The 21,512-nt window shown below is 49.0% G+C and overlaps 2 long non-coding RNA genes across 3 annotated transcripts; one reads left to right on the top strand and one right to left on the bottom strand.

Annotated features, from left to right (window-relative positions):
* Positions 1 to 638: 638 nt before the first annotated feature.
* Positions 639 to 4,610, bottom strand: LOC129133392 (uncharacterized). Its single transcript, XR_008535959.2, has 2 exons — positions 4,473 to 4,610; positions 639 to 1,290 (listed from the first exon to the last, which is right to left on the bottom strand). It is a non-coding gene; the product is annotated as an uncharacterized LOC129133392 (long non-coding RNA).
* A 158-nt stretch (positions 4,611 to 4,768) lies between these two features.
* On the top strand, positions 4,769 to 20,547 carry LOC143694477 (uncharacterized). 2 transcript variants are annotated; one of them, XR_013182961.1, is made up of 3 exons: positions 4,769 to 4,854; positions 15,419 to 15,463; positions 17,444 to 20,547. It is a non-coding gene; the product is annotated as an uncharacterized LOC143694477 (long non-coding RNA). The 2 variants fall into 2 exon arrangements; XR_013182962.1 differs by lacking the exons at positions 15,419 to 15,463; positions 17,444 to 20,547 and adding an exon at positions 8,921 to 14,227 and having other exon boundaries at positions 4,779 to 4,854.
* The last annotated feature ends 965 nt before the right edge of the window (positions 20,548 to 21,512 follow it).

Raw genomic sequence — 21,512 nt, 5'->3', positions numbered from 1 at the left:
ATGCTCTAAAAGGGTGGACCAAAGGAGGGGCCATGTAAAATAGTTCCTGGAAAATGTAAACTAGTTTATGGATATACATAAGAGTCTATGAATATGCAACGGGCTGATGTAAAGGAAAAGGTATTTAGGGGTTTCCCTGAAGGTGACAGTGTGGTCTTGGCTGAGTGCCAAGATGCATCCAGCCGTAATAGCCTTTGCTTTATGGTCCTTGTCTCCTATTGTCCTTTATTAAACTTCTAAAATTTTCACAAGAGAGTGAATGTGTTTTTCAAAAACACTCATAGTTCTGTTTCCTTAAAACTCAAATCTGGAGAAAACTCCATCCATCCCTTCAGGGACACAAATTAGGTTTCACTTCCCAAACCCCAAATATTCTGAGGTGAGGTGATTGTGCCAGACCAGGATATTTTTTTGGCTGATCTCCAGAGGTCCTTCCAACCCCAACTATTCTTTCACTACCCAAAACACAGGCAAGAGCCTCAGCAACCACTATTTGGGTAGTTTTCCTCAGCTTCTACAGTTTCCGGATACTTTGCCATTTCAGAATCTTCACTTAAGGAAAAATGAGGTGTCAGAACCTGCCGGACGTCCCCACATTCCCTCCCCAAACCCTGCAGCAGCAGGGAGAGCCTGTCATGTCTGAGTGAAAATATTTTATTTTTCATTAAAAAACATATGAAAAATGCTGCTTTTATCTCTAAACCCTTTAGGTCTTTCCTGCCACACCTCGTATCACTTCAGAACAGGAGATTTATAAACCTTAAAATCCTTGAGAAAAATAACATTCACGGTTTAATTTTATTTTGGTGCAGTCAGGAATGGTCTTGTGGGATTTGGTGATGTTCACTGGGAGTAGCCCAGCAAAGGAAAATTATGAGCAAGGGAAGGGTAAATTATGCACAAGTTAAAGTCTGGAGAGCGAAGTACCTGCCTTGCAGATGTGCTGCAAGGGAGATTAATAAGTAGCATCATCATAATCTCTGTATTAATAAAAGGTGAAACAATGACCTCTTGTGTAACACAGCCCAGACAACTTGTGGAAAGTAAAACATTTTAAAGCAGCAAATTCGTGGCCAGAGTAACACCCAATGCAGGCAGCCCGTTCTTGGCCAGGCGCAGCTCCTTCAGTCGCGTCAGGTTGCAGAATACCTCAGGGCCAAGGCTGTGCAGCCCTGCACTCTACAGGTTCAAGCTGTGCAGTTGGCTCAGATTCTTGAAGATGCCGGCAGGCAGGTGGCCTATCCCGCCGCTGCTGTCAGCCACTGCAGTGTGGAGACCCTGGGGGGCATCCTGATGGTTGGGGAAACACAAGAAGCTTCCCTCAAAAAGCCGGTAAGACCCCATTGTCTCCTTCCCCCGCGCTCCTGAGCCACTCCCTCCCTATTCCCTAATTGGCCCTTCTCTTTGTACTGCCCCGAGACTAGAGTGACCCGGGCCCCTGGGGAGAGAGAAACGTGGACCCTCCATGTGTGTGTGCCTGGGACCCGAACATGTTACCATGTGGCTGAATTAAACATCTGTGGATACCATGCACAGGCCCTTTTTGCTTCTTTACCCTGGACTTTCCTATTCAGGCTGCAACACTGCAGCTGTGCCAGGTCATCGAAGGCATTGGCGGGATGGCCGACAGTGAGTTCTGTGACAGGCAGAGTGAGCGCAAGGCACTGAGGCCCTGGAAGAAGCGTTGTGGGACCACACACATCCCCTGTGGCTGCTGCACCTGCAGCTTCAGCTCACAGAGGTTGTGCAGGGAGCAGAAAGGCGGCAGCTGCTGCAGGTGTGGGCTTAGGCAGCGCAGCGCATTGGCAGCAGCTCCAGCATGCCCAGAGTCACCTATACTGGCTGGAATGCGGCCACGCTCACCTCCAGCAGCCGACTGCAGGCCAGGGAAAGCCGGCAAAGCTGTGGGAGGCCCTGGAATGCCACAGCTGCCAAGTGCCGCAGGTTGTTCCCGCCCAGGCCAAGGGTCTGCAGGCGGTGATAGAATGACCCACTCAGTAGATGGGGGAAGGGCGGTGGATGTATATTTATAGACATAAGTAAAGCCTTTGACACTGGAGAAGCTGGCTGCTCATGGATTGGACAGGGCAACTGTTTGCTGGGTGAAAAACTGGCTGATGCCCAAGCCCAGAGAGTGGTGGGGAATGGAACTAAATCCAGCTGGGGACAGTGTAGCAGAACGTGTTCCCTGCCACAAGAGCTTGCTAACTGGTGAAATAAATCACTAAAGACCGCTTGTCTCGTGTTATTTGGGTGCCATGGAAGTGACACTTGTAGCTGACAATAAACATCTTGCTGTGGAAGCAAGATTGTGGAAAGATAAGCTGGAATTTCTGACACTTTGCTTCACAATCTATTAAAGCTACACCAAACTTTCACAAAGTAGAAGTTTCTGCACATTCCCTGGAAATGTGTGGGGCTTTTCCCCCAAAGCTGGGATGCTGGTTTTGTGGTTCCTCTCTTGAAGGTTGAGTGAAAAGACTCAGTGCACACTCTTGCCAGTTTGTTGGTAAGTTACATTGACTCCTAATCTGTACTATTTCTTTCTTACTTTGATATAGGTACCTTAATGTTGTGCACTGTTTTATGTTTTACTGTTTTATGTAATCTACTAGTAGTTCTTCTGTTTTACACCATGTAGTAAGTAACTCTGTTCAAGATCTTTTGTCTATTATCTCCTGTCTATTCAATAAATAACTAATTTCATAATAGACCTGATCTGCCACTCTTAGAACTTGCAAGCCAGAGTGGTTTAGGTGTGGACCACCTAATTCAAGCTGTACCCAAAAAATCTTAGTCTAAGACAGTGCTTGTCTGAAGCTCCCACTCTGTCCATAACACCCACTTGTGGGTGACCCCAGGAGTCAGTGCTGAGTCCAGTCCTGTTCAACATCTTTATTGATGATCTGGATGAGGGGATCAAGTGGAAGTCAAACTAAGTTCACAAATTACACCAACTTGTGTGGGAGTGTGGATCTGCTGGAGGGCAGAAAGGCTCTGCAGAGGGATCAGGACAGGCTAGATCAAGAGGCTGAACCAGTATTCTCCCCCACTGGGATGCCTATTGGGTAGGAATCATGCCCCAAGTACCTCCACCTGAGGGACTAGAAAGGGCTGAAGCAGTTCCTGAGAGACTCGCACCTCCCCCAGGCCATCTCCCCCAGGAGCTTTTTCATCAGGTTTTCTCTTGCTGTTTCTTCCTGAAGCGTGAGTAATGGAGCAGCCTGGGAGGGCACTTGGGGTCAGCCAAGGTCACCTACCCCAAACTTCCCCCACTTTTAGAATCCCAGGCTGGTTTGGGTTGGAAGGGACTTCAAAGGTTATCTCCATCCACCCCCTGCCATGGGCAGGGACATCTTCCACTATCCCAGGTTGCTCCAAGCCCTGTCCAACCTGGCCTTGGACACTTCCAGGGATGGAGCAGCTGCAGCTTCTCTGGACAACCCGTGCAAGGGTCTCACCACCCTCACAAGGAGGAATTTCTTCCCAATATCCCACCTAACCCTGCCCTCTGTCAGGTGAAAACCTTCATCCTCCATCCTGTCGCCTGATAAAGTCCCTCCCCAGCTCTCCTGGAGGCCCCTTTCTATATTACACTTCATCTCTCTATTAGATTTATACCTACATACATATCAGCCCAAAAAGTGGCTCAGGCAGTCCATGACTAGTTGTGGCCACCTGGGGTAGCCCCTTTTGGGGGTGTGGGAGAGCGCTGGGGGTTTGGGCAGATCTATGGGTAATTTTAGAGAGCCTCAGGAGGTTGTAGAGGGAGGTTTGGGAGGGTCCTGAGGGTTTATAGGTTGTTTGGGGGGGAGGGGGAGCATTTTGAGGGGATTCTGAGGGTATTTGACATCTACTGGGGAGTCTGTAGGGGATGGAGGGGGTCTCTGGTGTTTTCGGGGTGCGGGGGGCATACAGGACTGTATATTCCAGGTCCCTAAAGCCCTCTCAGCCTGTTCTTCATCTGACAGGATTTATCTCCACCTGTCAGGGAAGTTCACCACACAGACTCGGTTCCTGATTCCCATGAAATTTTGATGTGCACAACACGCAGGAATGTTTTTCCTGCAATTTCCCTGGCTGCAAGTGGGACCACGGGAGTGGCACGAAAAAGTGTGGAGGCCTGTTCATCCTCCACATCGGCAATTGCAGTTTTGATTCAAATTTTAATTAAAAGACTGAAGTGTTGCTGATACTGCGATAGAGTCAGGGTCTTTCTCTACATTGCTGTCATCACGCCAATTCCCAGGAGACACTCGAGGGGCGCTTGGAGGCCAGCTGGGGGGTGCTTGGGGGATCATGAATGGATCTGTAGGGGCGCTTAGGGGTCCGGGAGGAGGTTGGAGAGCATTTGGGAGTCTGAGGGGGCACACAGGGGGCATTTTGGGGGCAAGTAGGGGACGGGGGTCGGTGGGACTTCGGGACCCTGAGGGGCACTTGGGGATCAGGAGAAGGAAACTGGGAGTACTTACGGGGCCCCGGGACGCACTCACGGTTCAGGGAAGCACTTGGGGAGCAGCCGGGACGGTACTTAGGGGACAGTCCCGGCTCTGGTGGGACTCTTCAGAGGTCGCGCAGCATGACGGGAACCGCAGTCACGGCTCTTTCGGCGTCCTACGGGGCCCCGCGGTCTTTCGGGAGTTGTAGTCCAGGAAGTGAGTAAACTGGCGCGAAACCAGCGGCCAATGGGAGGCGGGGGGGGGGGGGGACGAGGGATTTTTGGGGGCTCAGGGGGAGCGTCTGACGCCCCCATGCCCCCCCCCCCCCCGCCCCCACCCCCCCAACACCCTCAGGGGCGGAGGGACACCAGAATCCCCTGGCGCCCTGTCGGCCGTGTGAAGGTGAAGAAGACAGGTGAGCCGCACTCCCACGGGTTGGGGGTTCCCTGCCCCGAAATGCCCAATAAACCCCCAGGCGCCCCTATAGAATTCCTAGTCCCCAGAGACCTCCCAACGCTGGCCTGGGCCCCCCAAAACATCCCACAGACCCCCGGACCGTTAAAGACCCTCCCCCCCCCCCCCCCAAAGCCCTACCTGGACCCCCAATACCTTTCACAGATTTTCCTCAACACTCCTAGAGTCTCCCCCAAAAATCCCACAGACCTCTTCTAGATGCCCGAGAGACACCCAGTGTGCTTCCAACCACTCCTGATTTCCATCGCTCCCTATAAACCCCCGAAATCCCTTCCTCAGCCTCAGAGCCCCTCCAAACATGCCAAAGACCCTCAGGGACCCCCTAGAGACACCCAGCACCCCACCAACTGCAGCTTTTGAGCCTCTAGAAGCCCCCAAATGCTCTTGGGGACATTTGGAGAGAGAGGGGATTGGGGGCAATCCCAAAAGTGGGGGAGGTAAGGGAGGGAGTTTTGGGGGTCTCCCCACCTCCCGGGTGCAATTTTGGAGTGTCATTGCTTTATTGGCCCCACCATGGGCTGGGGGTGCCCAGGTGGGCATTCCAAGAGGGTCTCGATGGCACTGGGGGGAGGGAAGGGAGAGGAAATTTGGGAGTTAGGGGGACCTGGGGGAGGCGCAGGGGCAGACCCATGAAATTTGGGGGTGGGGATGTCTTACCAAAGGCTTCCCCTTATGGCCCGGTGGTGGCATCACAGCATACAGAGGAGGAGGAGGTCCCCAAGAGGGCCTGGGGGATCTGCATGTCATGGGGGGGTGGCAGTCCCACAAGTGTTCTCCCATCCCCACAAGGGACTTCCTGAGCCAGAAGTGTCTCTCCAACCCCCTCAGCCCCTTGAGTGACCACTGACCCACAAACGCCCCCCCCCCCCCCCAAGTGACCACCCCTGGCCAAAAATGACTGCCTTAGCCCACAGGGGCACCTCTAGGCCCACCACTGACCCCTCTGACCCGCAAATGCCCCCTACCCCACAAAGGTGCCTCATGACCCTCAGTAGCCCCCAGCCTTCGACTGACTCCCTGGCTGACAATTGACCCCCATCACCCTCAGATGACCTGATGACCCACAGGCGACCCCATGGCCCTCAAGCAACCCCCATGACCCTCAAGGACTCCTCTGGTTCCTCACCCAGTGGCTGCTGCAATGGTGCCCCCTGTAGGGCATCACGTGCACGGCTCCTGATTGGCTTTGGGGGGCCTCATGGGGGTCTCATGACCTCAAGCCTGGTGCAGAGGCTCAGGAAGCGCCTCCCTTGCAGGCCGCATGGCATCCTGGGAGCTGTGTGACTTCCAACATGGGGCACACCACAGAGTCCCAAGGCAGTCATGTGACCCCCCAAATGGCTCTTGCCGCAAAGGCTGATGGGAGTTTTGCTTCCCATTGGGTGGCGCCCCCTGGTGCAGAGCTGCACAGCAGCTGCTGCTGATTTGCCGCGGGGCATGGTGGGAGTCACATGAATGTGAGTATAGTGCCCCCTGCGGGGTATCCAGAGGGCTGCTTCTCATTGGCTAGAGGGTCTTGTGGGAGTCATGTGGCCTCCAACATGGATCCTGCCACAAGGGTTCCTGGGAGACGGCCTGGGGTTGAAGATGCCCCCTGGTGCTCAGGTGCGTCATGTGATTGCCAGGGCACTGCCCCCTGCAGGGCCCTGGGGGTATCACCTGGCACTCCCTGCAGGGAACCCCGGGGAGCAGCAGAGCCCAGCAGGGCCGTGCCCACCAAGGGCATGTCTAACCCTGGCTCCTCCCCTCGGCACTGCCTCAAGTGCCATTGGTCGGGGGGCTCATTGAGGGTGGAGCTGTAGGGGGCATGGCCTCCACTTCATTCCGCCCCTTTCCTCCCGAGGGGGTGGAGCCTGAATAGGGCTTGGCTGGGTGGGGGGGAAAGAGAAGGTTGGGGAGGGGCGAGGACCCCCGAAATCCTGAGCCTACACTGACCCCGCAGGGCTGGTGGTCTCGGGAGGAGTTTGAGGGGCTGCAGGATACCCTTATGGGCAGAATGGCGGGTCCGGGGCATCTCCTGGCATTGGGTGTGGTAGTTGAGGGTCCTCGAGGCGCTCTTGGGGAACACTGGCACAAGGGAGGGAATTGGCAGGTACTTAGGGGTCTGGGGTGGCATTTGGGGGTCTGGGGAGCACTTGGAGTCCGGGACAACACTGAGGGAATGGGGGAGCAGACTGGGTCCTCCAGGGGGCACTTGGGGATCCCGAAGGGCACTTGAGGCCAGGCTGCTCTCCCACCTCCTTTGCACCAGATGCTCTGTTTGCTGCTCCAGGCTGAGCCCCTGCGGGAGGTATGCGGGAAGTGATGTGGGACTGTCCCGAGCCCCCAGATTCCTCCCTCGGTCCCCTCTGGAGCCCTCAGGCCTCACCCACTCCATCTCCTGCGCTCTCGTTTGGTTTCACCCCAGCGTTCCGAGCTCAGGCGATGATTGGTTCAGGGCGGAGATGGGCAGACGCTGCAGCCAATAGGAAGTGGGGGAAGGGGAAGGCGGGGGAGGGGAGGGGTCCGTGAGAGGGCTTTGGGGATTCCTGGAGGGGTCTGGGGGCTCTGGAGGCACCGAGGGACACCCTGGAGTATAAATGGGGGTCCCTGGAGGGGTTTGCGGGTCTGGGGGCGCTGAGAGATGCCCAGGGAGTTCTGGGGGTCACTGGGGTGGTTTTGAGTGTCTCAGAGAGGTTGTATGGGATTCTCAGGGAAAGGTTTGGGGTGGAGGGAGGTTGGTGTGGTTCTGGGCGTCCTGGAAGGAAGTTGGCAGTGCAGGAGAGTCGAGGGGATCCCTGTATGGTTTGGGAGGCCCTCGAGAGGGTTAAAGTGGCAGAGAGCTGGGATCCCACTGACAGAGAACCCCAATATCCCCCATGGACCCCCCCAAATCTTCCCTAGAAGCTAAAAACCCTCCCAGGGACCCCCAGATCCTGGCAGGACTCTCTCAGCGCCCCTTAGATCTGTTAGCCCATCCAAGGGAATGATAGCTAAATTGGCTGGCAAATAAACTTTCTAACAGAATTTGAAGCATTAGAAAGCAGGCGTTCTTTATCTGCGCAGGACACACTGAAGGATTTCTCCTTTAATCTGATGTGTGCGGTGAAACTTTGCCACGGGGTATGGTCCTGGAGGGACCACGAATGGGTCTCTGGTGGTCATATTCACGGAATGCTTCCATATTACACGTGACCTTTCTTTGAACGTTTTCGTTGAGCGTGCACTGTTACTTATTACGTAACTTGACAAAAACACCACTACATTCCTCATTACCTATTTTCCACTGGCTACAACTGTGCTTGTGATCCTCTCGGCATACCTTTACATCTTTTCAGCTATTTTGCCAGTTGTCTTTGAGCTCCATCCAGCACCTTCAGGGCAGCTAAAAATTTCTCTTCTCTGTGTCATTTATCAGGAGCCCAAAAACCCTTCCAGGGACCTCCATCTCCCCAGAGAGACCTTGTGGTTTGGGAGGTTCAGAGGGCTGAGGGGATCACCGGGTAGTTTTGGGGGATCTCCATGTGGTTTGAGGGTCCCTGGATGGCTTTGGGGGTGGGGTCTTGTGGAGAGCTTAGTGGACAGTTGGCTAGCTGAGAAAGGTCACGTAGACGTGATACCATTGGTTAAGCTAGAAGGAGACAGGTCTAGGAGTCAGCAGACAGTGTCCAATGATGGGCAAGGACATTGTGCCCTTGGTGCAACAACAGGATAGAGGAGAGGATCTTTTGCCAAAAATATGAGGATAGTTTCAGCAGAATAATCACAAGAATGTAGAAGTAGCAACAGAATAATCCTAAGAATACAGAAGTAGGCGTAGTTGTCCAATAAGTAACCAACCAATAATGAGCTCTTCTTTGCAATATGTATGAACTTCACTAACACCAATATAAATATGTGTGACTACCAATAAAGTTGGAGACTTGCCGATCACTCATATTGTGTGCCGCATTTCTCCCGCCGATCCAACAAAATGGTGACCCTGGTGACGTGATTCCTGTAACGGCAACCACGGTGGATCGGTGAAGGAGTTCGGGTCCTGTTGCAGCAAGGACACCAAAAAAGCACCGCTGAAAAAGGGAAGGTGCCGCGCCCCGGGTGACCTCAACGGAGAGCCTGGCCAATACGTGCTGCCAAGAACTTGTGGGGCTGCAACAGTGCTGACATTCTTAAAATGGAAAGAGAAAGGCAAGCAGCATATGATTTATTTACTTGCTTTTTAGAAAAGCTTCAGGATAACGGCATAGATTTGCAAAAAGAGCTTCACGGGTTGTTAGCTTACGGGTATGCACAGGGAGTTTTTCAAAATCCTCATACAGTACATGAATTAACAGAGTGGTGTAAATTTGGAGACAAGCTGTGGGAGGCAGCTATAGATGAAGATAAAACTGCAAAAAAGTTGGGAAAGGTATGGTGAGTTTTGCATGATGAGTTACTACAATATCAGGCAGAAAAGAAGGCTGTGCAGCAAGCTATTGTAGCGCGTGAGAAGAATAAGGGTTATGGGGACTGGTTTAATTGTCCATTACCCCCTGCCACATCTACAGTTATCTTGCCACTAACATCAGCTCCTGCTTCAAGCAGCAACTCACCCCCGGCGTGTGCTACAACAGCACCATCCGCACTGCCTGTGTCAAACCCTCCATCTCCTCCTCCTAGTAATGAGCTGATCCCTGGGTCAGAGAGTGACCTAGCAGGGGCCATTGCACGGGAGCAAAGGGAGGCATGGGCAGCGGTAGCAAAAGAGATCATGGATACGGGGTATGAGGAGGCTATAAAAGCAGCTATGGATGTTGCTTGTCCGGTGATATATTCACCTGTGGCAGGGGGCGGGTTTCAAGCAACAATTACTGCACTAGACTGGAAGCTGTTGTCACAATTATGGTCCACAGTTAGTCAATTTGGGGTAACCAGTGAGCCCACAAAACAAATGCTTGATTGTATCTGGGGGACTCAGGTTTTACTGCTGGCTGATTGCAGAGGAATAGTGAAGCTTATCTTCACTCAGCATCAGCAGCTCTTGTTTAATGCACACTGGCAGGCACTCTGCCAGGAATGTGTAGCAGTAATATGGCAGCCAGGCGACCTGTTACATGGAATAACCCTAGAGGACCTAATGGGTCAAGGGCCTTTTCTTCAGACAGAAGCAAAGCGTTAATCGGTCCTGATAAATGTTGGGAGGCTATGCGCCTGGTGTTTGGCTATAGATTGGCTATAGATAGGATAAAAGAGCCAGGCAGGGTCCCCTCTTATATGGGAATAAAGCAAGGAAGAGATGAGTCATTTGGATCTTTTATAGATAAGGCAGCCAATGCTATTGAGCGGGCAGGAGTCCCTGATTTCATGAAGGGTACTTTGTTGAAACAATGCGCACTCCAGAACTGTAATCAGGCGACGAGGAATGTATTAAATACCCTAGGAGCTAATTGGTCTATAGAAGAAGCTTTAGAACGATTGGCGAATGTGCCCGTAGAGAATCAAGCCATGTTAGTAGATACTATTAAGGAGTTAGGAGCAGGATTACAAAAACAAGCAGCAGCCTTTCAGAGTCAGGTGTTAGCTGCTCTTGCCCCGCTACAAGCAGCGGCAATAAATACTCCACGGTCTCCATCTACTGGCCGATTCAAATGTTACTGGTGTGGAGGCATAGGACATACCCGAAGGGCTTGTCAAGCAGCCAGCGTCTGGTGCCAAAATTGTTGCTTGGATACCCACAACACCGGAGCCTGCCAACACTGCTTGGGAAACGGGAAGGCCAGCATGTCCACCGGCCACTGCATACAGACACAAGTAGCTGCTGTCAACACCTCAGCTCAGCTTCCCTTCAACCAGCCACCGCCGGGAGCCTCGGGCTGGATGTGGCAGCCACAGCAGCAGTAACATTGATGACCACCCAACCGGAAAAGGTTCCGACTGGAATAAAGGGACCAATCATCATTAATGGACAACCCATGGGAGCTTTGTTCCTGAGACGATCATTGGCCACCATGATGGGATTGTTTGTTTTAGCCGGGGTAATAGACGCTGATTATATGGGGGAAATTTGTGTAATGGTGCATACTCCTTTTCCGCCAATACGAATCTAGAAAGGACAGAGGATAGCTCAATTGGTTCCATTGGAGGAGATGACTAAAACATTACCTCCTCGTCAGTCACAGTCGAGAGGGGAACGAGGCTTTGGTTCCACTGGAGGACTCACTCTATTAACAATGAACCTGAATGATTGACCAAAGCGCACTGTAATAATAGAGTATCAGGGTGGGAGGCAAACCTTGGAAGGTTTATTAGATACTGGTGCAGACTCCAGCATTATTATTCCAGATTTCTGGCCCCACAACTGGCCATTACAGCCAACCACAGTGACAGTTACCAGGGTTGGAGGCCTAACGCTTGCAAGAAAATCACCCATGTTATCTGTAACTATTGATGGAAAAAGTTTACGGAATGTTTTCTCAATTCTACCTTTGCCCCCTACTGTTCAGTGCCTCATTGGTCAGGATATTTTGGCTCAAATGGGAGTAGTGCTGACGAATGAGCACCATTTGGGCTAATGGCCATTGCGTGGACTTTCCCAATCCCGTTAACTTGGACCACGGACATTCCAGTGTGGGTTAAGCAATGGCCATTAAAAAGGGAAAGTCTGGAACAAGCTCATATACTAGTACACGACCAATATAAGCAGGGCCATGTACAATTGGACGGCTGTCTCTTCTTACACCCAACACGTCCATGATATTAAATATGAGCCGCCGCCATCATCGAAATAAACAAATGGGTCATGCATTTGCTGCAGACTGCAAGGACAATGTAAAATTTTGGTCCCCAGAGGCCATAGTTGCAGCATCTTTCTTGGCTCCAGGGGTATCGGCAGCAGGTGCTCATGCAATTTTAAGTAAGTTGGGATGTTGGCTTGCTAAGCAGACCAATGCCACCTCTTTGGCACTTTCTAGCCTTTTGCTTGATGTTGATTCTATTTGCCATGCAACGCTTCAAAATAGAGCTGCAATTGATTTTCTTTTACTTGCACAAGGCCATGGTTGTGAAGAATTTGAAGGCATGTGTTGCATGAACCTTTCTGACCATTCACGATCCATCCACTCCCAACTCTCTGAGTTGTGGAGGTTAACTGGAAACTTACAGGTAGAATCGGGCTTCAATATTGATGAATGGCTCAAATCTTTAGGCCTGGGATCATGGTTACGCTCCATTGTTAAGGTTAGCATTATAGTGGGCACTATAGCTTTGTTAGTAGTATTAATTTTGCCATGTTTTTGCATGTGCCTACAGGACATGGTGCAAAAAATGATATCTGCTGCATTTAATCAGACCATGCTTGTTCAACAGAAAAATGGGGAAAATGTGGAGAGCTTTGTGGACAGTTGGCTAGCTGAGAAAGGTCACGTAGACGTGATACCGCTGGTTAAGCTAGAAGGAGACAGGTCTAGGAGTCAGCAGACAGTGTCCAATGATGGGCAAGGACATTGTGCCCTTGGTGCAACAACAGGATAGAGGAGAGGATCTTTTGCCAAAAATATGAGGATAGTTTCAGCAGAATAATCACAAGAATGTAGAAGTAGCAACAGAATAATCCTAAGAATACAGAAGTAGGCGTAGTTGTCCAATAAGTAACCAACCAATAATGAGCTCTTCTTTGCAATATGTATGAACTTCATTAACACCAATATAAATATGTGTGACTATCAATAATATTGGAGACTTGCTGATCACTCGTATTGAGTACTGCATTTCTCCTGCCGATCCAACAGGGTCTCTGTCTCTGGACAGTTTTGAGGATCTCTGTGGGGTTCAGGGTTTCCCCATTTTTATGTCTTTATTTTAAGGCAAAAGCCCTTTAATTCCCTGTTTGCCATCATCTCTCCTTGCTCCAGCTGGTTTTCTTGAGCTTTTTCAGTCATTTGGGACAGAATTTCCCATTCCCTGGAATTCCTTGCTGGGACTTGGGTCATTAATTTTGGATAAAAAACATCTGGAATTGGTTTGTCCTTTCCCAGATGTCATGGGGCCAGAGAGTACCATGGGGCAGTGATTCTGGGAGTTCAGGGAATTTGGGATGATTGTTGTGGGTCCCACACCTGTCATGAAATCCCTGTCACTCATATCCATCAAGATGTCCTGTGGGTTCCACTCTCATCATTTCCCATCCCAAACTGACAGGATCATGCTGCACATTTCCAAATTCTCTGGAGCTGTGGGTCACGTCCCCCTGCCCTCCTCCCCCTGCCCCCATCCTAAAATTCTGCTGAATCTGCCCAAATCTTCATCGTTTGGCTTTGGCATGGGTATTTTTTATTTGGGTATAAAAAGAGTGACTTTGGGACAAACACTCCCTGTTTGAAGGGGCCTGGGAATTCAAGAGCCAAAGGGCCAGTGAGTGGGGAAGAGTGGGGAGGCTTCATTCCCAGTTTATTCCTGGTTTTCCTTATTGTTTGGTGATGGGCAGAAATTGAGGATTTTTTCTCCTCAGATTTCAGATTTTTTTACCTTTCCCTTCCCCAATTTTATGACTTCTGCTCCCTTTTCCCCACAAGTTTCATAATTTTAACCCTTTTTCTTTCAAAAGTTTGGGTTTTAAGCTTCTTTTCCCAATTTTTTTCTTTTTTGCCCATTTCCCCGCAAATCTCAGGGGTTTGCCCTATTTGTGCACTTTTGTCTCAAATTTCAGATTTTTTTGTCCTCATCATGCTCAAAATTTGGTGGGTTTTTTCTTCCCCTTTTTGAGGCCAAGTTGAGCATTTGGGAGGGTTTGTGTGGGACAGGGTAAGTGTCCTGAATCAGGGTTTTCCTGAATCTTGAGCCCCATTTGGATCCAAAACTGGGGGTTGTTGGGCAAAAAAATACCCATTTTGACTGAAACTGGGGGGATTTGGGGAAAAACTCATCCTTTCCATGAAGTTTTAATGTGGATTTGGTGAAAATGGGGTATTGAGGTGACATCAAGAGCAGGGGTTGGTGGGAGGGCTGTGTTATGGAAAGGCTTGACAGCTGGCCTGCAAGCAAAGCTGAGTTAATAGAAGAAATAACAATTGATGATTTTTGAGTGTATCCATAGCAAAGAAGAAGACAAGGCCGTCAGCATGGAAACAGATTAGAAAAGATACATGAAAAGTTTTGTAAGCTAGACTATGTGCATAAGTAGATGTGTATACATGCCTTATTAAATTTCTGTAAAACTTTTCCAATTATATTGACACTAATTGCTTTGCACCAATGAATATAAGAAGTTATTGTGATGTAGTTAATGACTTAAAATCATGCTTTGTTAAGAGTATATAAGCTAGAGAACACGCAGAATAAAAAACTTTTTTCTTCTTAAACCCTAATCACGTGTGTATATCACGTCCAACCTAACAGTAACACTGTGTCAGCATTTTAACCCCATTTTGACGTGAATCTAAGTGATTTTAGTTAAAATTCATCTGGTTTTGGAGTGAATCTGATGTTTCAGTCTCTCTGGGAGCCTCTCAGGAACCCTTGGCCAGTCCCAAGTCGGCAGACACCGGGGAGGCAGCCCCGACACGGCTGACAGCGGGGAGACACTCTCTGTGCCCCGAGGGTACTGAAGGCACCTGGGCTGGTTGCCTTTGCAGCAGAACACCAGAGACACCAGAGACATTGGTAGAAGATAAAGGGCCGACTCTTAGCAGGGGTTAATCCAAGGTTTTATTAGGAGTCCCAAAGGAGCTCCTGCGCCTCAGGGGGCCTCCTGCCGAGAGTCCCGGGAGATGTCCCAAGATCACATTTAAAGGGAGGTGGAAACCAAAAGTAGATAACATTTTAGCAACCAATAAGTGACCCTAAGGGATGGATGCTGGGGGATAGACATACAGGACAGCGTGTGGGGCAAGGCTTGGGCGGCTGACCCCTGGCCTCTGGCTAATCACTCGACGACTTGGACTGAAACTTCTGGATGGAGGGGATGGGAGGCTGAGTGATTGACAGAGAGCCAGGGTGGAGGTTAGGGGATGATTTCATCCCGGGAGAGGGATAACACAGGTAAAGGGAGGGGGGTACAGTTTGGGATAAACCATTTGGGAAAAATATGGGAATACAAAACAAAACTACTTCAAAGTATTACAAAATATAAAAACACACTACAACAATCTGATATGGAGACTATGATGTGGCCTCAAGGTGGGGGGGAGGATGGGGGGGAGGGATGTTTAATCTCTGTTTAATTCCATTTTGACCAAAGGGGGGAGGATTGGGGGAAAAATATATTTTTGACCCAAAATGGGAGAATTTGGGAAGAATAACCATTTTGATCCAAGCTTGGGGAATTTAGGACAATATTTTTAGAGTTTTGAATGTTTGGGGTGGATTTGAGGGAAGTGGGGGCCAAAATAAGCCCCAAGAGGTTTCCATAGGGTGAAAAAAGTAATTTTGGGGTATTAAAAGACATTTTTTGGTAATTTGGGGGTTATTTGAGGCTTCTAGAGACACCTCAGGGCTCACATGGATTTTTCCCATGAAAACCAGTTTTTAGTGATTTTTGGTGTTTTTCACAGGAATGGCACAAGATGGGATCTGGTGGTTCCTACTTCCCTTCTGTGGTAAGTAAAACCCCTGTTTTTCACGCAAAATCACCAAATTTCCCAGATTTTGTACTTATTTCTAGTCTTTTTAGCACAGAAAATGAAATCCTGAGTCCCTGGGCTTGTGTTTGCCCGAAAATTCCTCTCCTCCCTCATTTTACATTTTCTCCAACAACCTCTTATGTGCAGATTTGTTATTTTTAACCAAAAACCCCCTTTTGGAATTTTTTTTAATCCAAAAGCCTTTAGAATCTTCTTTTTTCATGGACGCCTCAATAATTTTCATGGAAAAAAATCCCCTTTTTCCTCACTTTCTACAGAAAAAAAAAAGTGCACTTTGTCCTGGTTTTTTTGTTTGTTTGTTTGTTTGGTTTGGTTTTTTGTATGTTTGTTTTGTTTTGGTGTGGTTTGGGGTTTTTTTAGCTAAAATCCTAATGATCAGTGTTAGTGTCCCAAGAAAATCCCAAGATCTATATGCTGGAACTGTTTTTTCTTCCAGGGAAAAAAGATCTATTTAAAAAATGTTTTTTAAATTAAAAAAGTCCTTTTATTTGCTCTTTTTGAATAAAAGAAGTTCTTTCTTAAGGAAAAAAAACCCCATACCTTTTATTCCTTATTTTCCTGGCTTTTTTCTAATTTTCATTAAAATCTTTTATCAACCCAATTTTAAAGTAGTGTTTTAAAGAAAAATACTTTTTTATTCCCTTAATATTTTCTTGTTTATTATTTTTTTAAAAAAATTTATTTTAAAAGTTTATTTATTAAGGAAAAAAAAGCCTTCTTGAACTCTGTTTTAGGTTTCAGGTACTTTTAAAAAAAAAAACCTTTTTCACTCTGTTATAATTATTAAAATTCCAGTTGCTCATTTCCCTCTTGATGTTTCTTCAAAAGCCCCCCTTTTTAAAAAAACAACTCTTTTTCATGTATTATTTCAGAAAGCCCCCTTTTTTTTATTCACAGTTTTTTTATTCACATAGCCCTCCTATTTTTTATTCACAGTTAAACCTCATTATTCCCTATTTTTCCCCCGAAACACTGAAATTCCATTTTTTTTTATTCCCAGAGCTTGCATTGCATGACAGTGGTCTGCTGAGTTCCATGAGGATAAACTTTTTCATTGATGCCAAGATGATTTTTTGCTTATTCTTTTCTGTACTGTTATTATAACTGTTATCTATTCTCAGGATTCTTAGCACGCATACATACAAATAAAAAGGAATAAAAAGGAACATGTATGCCTGCTTAGAATACTGAAGATACATCAAAGTTATAGAAAAGGTATAGAAAAGGCAAAAAATCATCTTGGCATCAGTGACAAAACACAGCCTGATGGAACGCAGCAGACCATTGCTACAACCTGGAATCTCATGGATCCAAGGCTCTACTTTGACAAAGTCGGGCCTCACAGCACACAGGTGCCACTGGAGCATTGCCAGGACTAGTACAAACCAGGCTCCATTATTGCATAGCAAGGCCTAATGGCACCTGGGGGGCCATGGTGTCGCAATGGAATCAGATGGAAGCAAGTGTCCATTGTGACACAGGAGGGCCTCATGTAACCCAGGAGACCACTATGACACAATGCAAGCTCTGGAATCAAGAGTCAACTGCAAACACAATGGGGCCTCCTTGAAATCAGGTGATACTGGGATGTTGCAGGGAGAGGCAGAACTTAGTGTCCATTGTGAATCCAGTGTCCATTGTGACACAGCGCAGCCTCATGGAAATCTGGGGACCATTGTGATGCTATGGAATCTCATGGAACCAATTGTGAACATGTGGCCTCATGGAACCCAGGGGCAACTGGGACTGAGCCATGGCTTGTGGAAGCAAGGGGCCATTGTGACCCAGCAGGGCTTCTTGGAACCCAGGAGAGTATTGTGGGGCAATGGAATCCCATGGAACCAAGTGTCATTTGTAAAAACAGCAGAGCCTCATAAAACCCAAGTGACCATTGTGATTTCATGGATTCTAATGGAAAAAATTGTCTCTTATAAGACAGCAGGGCGTTGTGGAACACAGGTGCCCCTGGGACACTGCCGCTGTGCATGGAAGTAAATGTCCATTATGACACAGCCAGGCCTAATGGAACACAGGAGACCATTGTGACACAAGGGAATCCCAAGAAACAAAGACTCTCCTGTGACACAGAGGGCCATCATGGAACCAAGATAACCATTGGGAGGAAATGGAATCCCATGGAAAAAAGAGTAAGTTGTCAACACAGCAGGGCCTCATGGATCTGAGGTGCCAATGGGACATTGCCAAGGCTTGTGCAGGCAAATGTCCATTGTGACACAGCAGGGCCTCATGGCACCCAGGAGACCACCATGATGCTATGCAATCTTAGGGAACCAAGTCTTAACTGCAAACAAAACGGGGACTCATGGGACACAGGTGCCACTTGGATATTGCCTGGGCAAGTGGAACTCAGTGTCCATTGTCTCAATGGAATCTGATGGAAGCAAGTGTCCATTGTGACATAGCAGGGCCTCGTGGGAACCCAGGAGACCTCTGTGATGCAATGCAATCTCCAGGAGCCAAATGCCAACTGCTAACACAACAGGGCCTCCTTGAAGCTATTTGGATTTTGCCCTGGCAAACAGAACTCAGTGTCCATTGTGGCATAGCACAGGCTCATGAACAACAGGAGAGCAAAGTGACACCGTGGAATCTTGGGGAATTCAGATGGTCTCAACACAAATCTTCCTAGGGGTAACTCTTGCAAAAACAAAGATTTTCTTTTGTATTCAATGTCCTGGATTATTTAACTTTGGAAAATCAACTAATTTAAAAACGTAACTGCAGGGGCGAGACACCATTCTTGTAATTAACTTTTATATGTGTACAACCTTTAGTGGGGATCCATCTTTGTGATGCACATCACATTTTATAAGAAAAGAGGCATTGCTGAATTGCTTCAGTGAAGAAAGCTTGAATGTACTCTGAGTATGTGACAGCTATAGCTGGTCTATAGCTGCACAAATAATTTGGCATAACAGACACCAACTTGACCAGCCTAGTTCAGAAGAGAACAAGGAGTAAACAAGTCCCCAGCTGTGTTACTGATAGGCTGAGTTCAAGCTCAAATAAGGGAACCCCAGTCAATCCCTATGAACCAGGAATGCACCTATATCATTGGCCAGGGAGCTGGGCAGAGTTGAAAGCTTGGTCCAATCAACTCTGTATAACTGGGAAATTTGAAGGTCCTATAAAAGGGGCTGCCCTTCAATAAACGCTGACTGTTGCTGCATGAACACGGGGTGTCATGTTGCTTGTCTGTCTCCAAAACTTCCACAATTGGTGACCCCAATGTAATCACAATAGCTGCTGCCAATAGAGCAGGGAAACAGACGGGGTAACCGAGAGGGGCTGCCCACAGCCTTTGAGCTCTGAGGAGCGGCGTCCACAGAGCCCTGGGGCAACCAGGAGGAGTTGCCCGCGGCCTTCGGCCTTCGAGCTGAGAAGAGCGGTGTCCAGTGACACGGGGCAAGCAGGAAGAATTGCTTGCAGCCTTTGAGCTGCGAAGAAAGGCATAGAGAGCTGTGATAGGTCCAGACCCTTCCCCCTTTTGTGGATTAGAGACACCGCAGGGAACATAGGTGCGTGGGGTCAGTGTAGGAAGACCCCGTCCTAAAGACATGGATTTTTATTTTTAACAAAAGAGGGACAAAATATGATGAGCTGGCTCTAGTAGCCCTGCTGGCGTGGTGTAAGAGCCACAGCCTAGATAAGACGAAAGAAGCCTCCCTAGATTTAATAACTTAGAAACGGGCTGGCCAATTTATATTTGAAGCTGCCTCCATGGGCGACGAGAGCATCCTTAATGTTATAAAGCCCTGGAAGTTTGTTATCGACTTGTTAAATCAATTAGAGTGGGACGCGAGGACGGCGGAGGGGACACAGCAGGTACCGCCCACCGAGGCGACGGGAAGTGCAGGGACAGCGCGCCAGGTGCACGGGGAAGGAAGACGGGCGGAGCAGCCACAGCACGCTGCGGAACCACCGCACGGAGCTGCGAAGTCTCCCCCAGACCAGGGGCGACCTGCCCACGGAGCCTGCTGCTGGTGCCGTCCGGGACCGCGCCGCCGCCCCCTGCAGGGACGTCTCCTCAGCAGAATGTCCCCTGGTCGTCCTGAGCCGTGCCGCTGCCCTGGTGGGGACGGTGTGCCGGCGGGGCGCCCTGCTGCTGTGTGGAACTGCGGAGATGGCCCCTGCCAGCGCGCGTTGTCAAGGGAGCGCGCTGCCACCAATCCAGAGGGCGCAGAGACGCCGTGCTGCAGCGCCTCATTGAGCGGCCACTGCCGTTCCGCCGTGCCCTGCTGCCCCGGCTGGGACCCCAGAGGCGGCGCTTGGTAGCGGCGTGGAGGCGCTTTGCTGCTGCAGCTGCTGCGAGGCACCCAGACGGCTCCGCTACGAGATGCCTTGCCCCCTGCGGGACAGTGCCCGGCCGCGGAGCGGAGTTTGGCGTCACTCTGCCAGGCCCTGCTACACCGGTTACAGACTCAAAGGACACGGGAGATGACGCCATCGCCGCTGCCACTGCTGAGACAGCACGGCGCTGTAGCTTTGTGTTCGACCCCGGAAGGTCCACCTCTGCTGAGCCACCACCTTAGAAAGCCCCCAGACAGCAGCTGCCGCACTGGGACCGAGAAAACCCGGTCGCAACACAGCTTGGCGGTGGCGGGGCTGCCGCGCCGCCGCCGCCCGGGGGAGGGCGCCGACATCAGGGAACCTCCCACTGTAGCCGAGGTTCTGGTTTACTGCCCGCTGCTGCTGACGGGCCGGTGCCACAGCTGCAGTCCCCGGGACCGGGGTATCCTCCAGCCAGCCACTGCCGGCAAGGGAGATCCACAGCCACGGTCTCCGTCCCGGCCGGGGCTGCGGCTCCCCGGGGTTGGGGGGCCCTCCAACGGCCAAACCCCTTCGAACAGAGCGGAGCCCCGCTCCCTACCGCACCTCAAACCCGCCGCTGCCGCTTTCCAACTGCAGTGCCTAGCAACCGCGGCTGAAGTTTCTGTCCGCGGGACCCATTTCTAGTGACTAATTAAAAAACCTCCTTTGATAAAGTCATGAAACGTCAGACTTGACAGAGAGTTATCATAAAAGCAAGTACCATCCCAATATTAATTTCTGTGTATGCCTTCACAGTTTTAGTTATAATTGGCAATGCTACATCCCTCTCTTCTCCAATATGCATTTATTTTCAGTAAAGTGTTGTTTTCCTCTTCCAAAAACCTTACAGTTTCAGTTATTAGCAAAAGTGTTTTGCATTTCAGTAACATTTCAGATTTTCTTTCAACAATGCTTGTTGGTTTCTTTTGTACGTAACTCCTAGCCTATTCATTTCTTTAAAGTATTATTTAATTTATACAAAGGAATGTTATTGTTTTAGTCCATAACTATCCAAAACTGACTTTTGCAAAATGAATGCTTATGGAAGTGCTAATTTGCCAAACTTAAGTACCACAGCATTCAAGAGGAAAACAGACACCCAAACCAAAATGGACACTTCATATTCGCTTGTCTAATGAGGTACCATCATGTGAGGCAGACTGAAACTGAGATCTGAGACCCTTTCTACCAGATATTGTTGTCCATGTTTAATTAAGCCAGTATTGTCCTCATCATCTCTGCAAATGATAAGAATTATGTTAAAAGTAACATCGATTCCTTTGACTTCTATGAAACCTACAGTGTATCATCTCTTACACTGATTTTACACTATATTTTCAATATTTTAACTTTACAAAAGGATTCTACAAATGCAGCTGAATAGTGTTAATATTGTATATATCCATCATGACCAAGGGGGAAACCTTCACAAAAGAGATCCAAAAGCTCCAGATGTACACAGTAAACCACCTATGAGAGCCTTAGAGTGGAAATTCACTTATGACTTTACTCAAATACCTCCAGAAAAGACATTACAAACACGGAGATGTGTCATTTTCTAAATGTAAGCTGTGAAACCTAACCAAGACATAGAATGTTTCCTTTAATAACCTTAAATTGGTTTAGAAAATAGTACTTTAAAAGAGATTGTATACCTCACTAAATACAACAG

Source organism: Agelaius phoeniceus, chromosome 7, assembly GCF_051311805.1.
Source record: "Agelaius phoeniceus isolate bAgePho1 chromosome 7, bAgePho1.hap1, whole genome shotgun sequence".
NCBI classification, from domain to species: Eukaryota; Metazoa; Chordata; class Aves; order Passeriformes; family Icteridae; genus Agelaius; species Agelaius phoeniceus.
This window is presented reverse-complemented; position numbering and strand designations above follow the sequence as displayed.